Genomic DNA, 4,682 nt, shown 5'->3' with positions numbered 1-4,682 from the left:
CGCAGTGATGTGGCACTCGGGCGGCCGGGGCGCTGCTCCTCCGCTCCCGCCCCGTGCGCAGGGGGGGCGCGGGAGTCGGGTTACAGGGGCAGCGCCAGAAACCCGAGCCGAGCGGAGGCAGATAAACGCGGCGGCTGCTCGGGCTCCAGCCCCTCCAGGGCGCTGCCGGCTCCTGGGCTCAGTTTCCCCACCCCCTCCCCCCGCCTGCGGGCACCCGGGAGCTGTCTCAAAATTCCTGCTGCTCCTGCCCAAAACCCTGATCCCAGGACAGGAGGTCTGGAGTGAAGGCGGGGGCCTCCCCGCTATGGACCTCCCCAGGTGAGGGTCCCCTTCCAAACCCTTGAGGCTTGTGGCGGGCCTGGGTGCACAGGGAGGGGCTGCGTGGGGACCACTGCTAGGTACCTGGGAAGCCTTGGCTACTCCCCACCTGTGAGCTGGTGGCTGCCCACTGGGGGACATGTCAGGGGACTGAAGTGGTGGCTTAAAGGCCCTTCTCCTTGCCCCTTCCCTGGACAGGAATCGGGCAAGGTTGTGGGGGATCTGGAGGGGCACACCCTCCTCCGCTGCACCTGGGGGAGCAGGAGGGCCCTTCCGCCCTGCCCCCACCTCCCTGCAGCACAGGGCCCTCTGGGCAGGAGATCCCCAGGACCCTGGGAACAGGGAGACCAGACCTCAGCCCCCAGGTGAGGAGAAGCCTCCTCGGCTCCAGCCGCCCATGTTCCCAGAGCCCCTCTCTCCCTTCCTGGGGAAGGAGATGGCCATCTGGGCACTGGCCACTCCTTACAGCCCTGCAAGCCAGTGCAGCCAGCGTGCCTGTCCGTGTGCACATGCCCTGAACCCTGGACAGAGCCGCCGGACCCTGGGGTCCAGCTCAGCTGTGTTCCCTGCTGGACGGATTGGCCCCGCCACCTTTAGGCTCCTTGACCGGCTGTCCTGGGTGGCTGGGAGTGCAGAGGTCAGTGCAGGGACGCGGAGCCAGATGCCACTCGGGGCGCAGTGATGGGTTGGATTGAACTGGCAAGGCTCATTTGTGTGTTCTAACATTTTTAACTGCTTCCTGACCATATCTCCATAGTTATCATTATTCCTAAGAATAAGTTTTTATTTGATTGCACTTTGTGATTTACAAACACTTTTAAATATCTCCTTTTGGGAGAGGCATTGGCAAATCATCCAAACAATGCCCAGTTATTCAGAAAAGCATTTGTGAAACCAGCCCCACCAGGCTGTAAACCGTGAGGAACGCAGACAGGCCACAAGGCGACAACCGCTGTGTGTCTATGTCCTTGGAGAATCGGCTCTGGAGGAAAGGATTTGAGGTCCGCACTCTCCCTGCGCGGCTGTCCTTGGTGTGGGGTGCCAGGACGCAGGCCTTGGTGCCTCCGAGATCCTGGGGTGAGACCCTGTCACCGTCTTCCCATACTCCCACGTGGTGGGGCCTGAGAGCCTGCAGCCCACCCGGTTCTGCAGGGAATGGCCCTGGGGCCTGAGGAGCAAAGAAAACAGCAGTGGCAGAGGCTGAGGACAGAGCCGTGCCCCCTCATTCATTCATTCACTCGCTCACTCGCATCTGCCCTCCTCACGCAGGGCACCAGGCTCCCCTTGAGCTATGACAGATGAGCACAAAATTCCTGCAGCTGTCCCGTGGGAACATTCAGCGACTTCAACCGTGGGTGCCCCACCCAGGACTCGCGCCGCAGGATTTCCAGGCTGAGACGGTGCCCACTGCCACTCAGGGAAGTCCCAGCTTCTCCCAGCTCCCCCAGGGCTGAGCAGAGGGGCTGCAGTTGGGTGGCGAGGCCCCTCCCATCCTGGGCACGCCTCCCTGGACACCTGGCTGTCTGCTGCTTCAGTCCCTGGACATGGCATGACCAGGATCAGAGGCCCAGCAGTGGCCTCTGGGGAAGGACACAGCCTCTCTGCTCTGACAGCCCTGCACCAGGACAGGCTCTGAGCACACGGCCAGTCCCCACAGCCTCCCCATCGAGGTGCCGACCCCTCAGCAAACCACGGGAGGGAGCTGGGATGCAGGCCCCACGTGAGCTCCGCCACAACAGCCACGTGGGCAGAAGTGGAGTCCAGCGGCTGGGCCTCCTGGCTTCTCAGAGCCGGGCACGTCCCGGAGATGCCCACCCCCACCTGCCCTGACCACAGACTGTCAGCAGTGAGCTCTGGGAGCCCCCAACCAGACTCGCCGTGGAATTGATCTTGCAAAACAAAGGACAATGTTAATAACTATGCTGCAACCACAGGCGTCAAGCTGGCTGCCCGGCAGACCTCGGGCAGGCGTGGCCACCTTGCCCATAAAGACAGCTGTCACTCACAGCACGCCCACGTGCATCCTGCACTATGCGGCGCTTCCCACCTCATCCCCCCATCCCGGAGCATCACGACTCCAGAAAGGGGGTAAGCAACCTGAGGCGCAGAGAGGAAAAGCCACTGTCCTGAGGCTACCCAGCAGCCAGGTGCCGAGCCCAGAGCCCAAAGCATCCACAGCCTGTGGCTTTCCTCACCTCTGCTGCCACCCACACTCCTCCCTGCACCGCAACCTCTGTCCAAACCAAGCCGCAGGTTTTGGGGGGCTCCAAAGTGGTGTTTCCATGGCAGGGCCTGTGCCCCAGCCCCCCGGCTCCTCCGAAGGGCCTCGGCGCGTCTGCTGCAGCAGAAGTCGTCCTCCATGTGGGGAGACCGGGAATGCTGTCTCTTCAGCAGCTGTTCGCTGTGGCGGCCAGGACTTGGCGCAACTGCTGGCAGAGCAGGGTTCACGCATGTGTCAGCCACCGCCTGGTGCAGGGCAGGCACTTGCTCAGGGCACCCCAGCGGGTGCTCGCCGCGATGGAGGGCGCGAGCTCCACCCACAGGTGATTCAGCAATGGCCACGGTGACAGCGTTCATGCATGCACACTCCCTGGTGCTCACCACCTGAGTGGCTCTGTGCAAGCTCTTGGCGCCTCCAGCTCCTCGTCCATAAAATGGGATGACAGTGCCAACCTCTGGGCTTGCGATGCCAGCGGGGGAGTACCAGCATGCAGGAAGTGCTCCGTGAATGGCAGCTTACTGCCACCGTCACCACTGCCTTCCCACCGTCCTCACTCAGCTTAATTCAACCTGAGGCACCTCCCGTGCACCTGCCGTGCAACCATTGCTAGGAGAGCCACCCAGGGAACTGATCCCACTGCCATCTCCTTTATGGGCCAAGACACCAGCCCAGAGGAGTTCAGAGATGTCCCCAGGGCCACCAGCACATACCCGCCAGAGGGACGGCTCAAGCCAGCATCTGGGTCTGAGCCCCGTGATGCTCTGAAACCAGCTGAGACCTGGGCAGGGAGGGGCTAGGCTCAGGGTGGGAGGGCCGCAGGGGCGGGGCAGGCCTTCACCTGTGAGGGGTCCTTCTGCTCTTGGCACTGCAGGTGAAACAGCTGGGGTGGGGTCCCAGGTCACAACAAGACTTCTAAGAGCTGCCACAGTGCACAGCGGCAGCCATTCTTCCTCCTAGTTCCTGGCTGGCCAAGGGGCCAGAGGTCATGGCTATGAGTCAGGGCCCCACAAGGCCAAGGCTTTCCCTACCAGCCAATGACCCCACAGGGAGTGAAATTCTGTCCCAGGATGTCCCACCCTCGCTCAGAGGACCATGGCCCCAAGACTTAGAGAACTTGATTGGGTCACTCATTAGCTTGGAGACCACCCGCTGAGCACCCACTAATGTAGCAGGTGCTGGGGTGCGGCAACAGGTCAGACTGACCCCTCCCCTGCGGGAGGACAGGGGGGTGAGTGTGAGGATAGGGAGAAGCTGAGGGGCGGGGTCCCAGGTGGGGCACCTACACCAAGAACGGGGGCAGGGTACAAATCAAAGGCAGGCATGGCCCAGCACTGCTCAGCCCTGGGGGATAGTCAGGGAAGGGCTTTGCCACTGGCTGAGGACTGGAAAATCACCCCTGCACACTATCACCCCCACCTCCAGGAAGCCCACCATCAAGCATGGATAAAGGCTGGTCACAGCAGCCACAGGCAAGCCAGAGGAGGTCTGAGGAAGGGATCTGAGAAGCGAAGGGTTTCTTCCAGCCCCGGGGGAGCTGAGCCAAGCAGGGAAGCCACACGTGTGCGAGTGCCTCTCCCCTGGCAAGCCAAGGTGCACATATGATAACGTCCCCGGGCACACATCAGAAACACACGGCTGAGGCGGAGTATCTAGAGCCACCAGAAGTCGAGTGTCACCCACCAGGGCTCTGACTGGACAGGCCCTGCAGAGAGAGCGCGAGGTCTCTGTGCCCGCAGCATCTGGGTCTATGTCCGTCTCCCCCCACCGACAGGCTGCAGCTCCCGGGCTGAGCTCTGCACCGCGCCCTCCTGCTCTGGGTGCTGCATGCCCAGGGACTGCGTCCACACCACTGATTAAATAGAGCCCTTGGGACAAACAAGAGACAGAAAGGAACATCATCATCTGTTTCCTGTACCTCCTGTAGCCACACAAACAGACGCAGGGTGAGTCAGGTGTTTCTCACCCGTATTTCCGCCTTCAAGGCGCCCACAGAAGAATCTAACAATGCACCCCCATTGGGAAAACAATTCCCACAGGATCTCTGAAGTGTTTGTAGCAACTGCAAAACTAGCAGAATAGTGCATAAGCTTCTAAGGGGCTTCTAAGGGAGAGCCACTCCGGGACATCTGCTTCTTGCGGGTTA

The sequence above is a fragment of the Microcebus murinus genome, chromosome 16 (assembly GCF_040939455.1).
Source record: "Microcebus murinus isolate Inina chromosome 16, M.murinus_Inina_mat1.0, whole genome shotgun sequence".
Classification (NCBI taxonomy): Eukaryota; Metazoa; Chordata; class Mammalia; order Primates; family Cheirogaleidae; genus Microcebus; species Microcebus murinus.
This window is presented reverse-complemented; position numbering follows the sequence as displayed.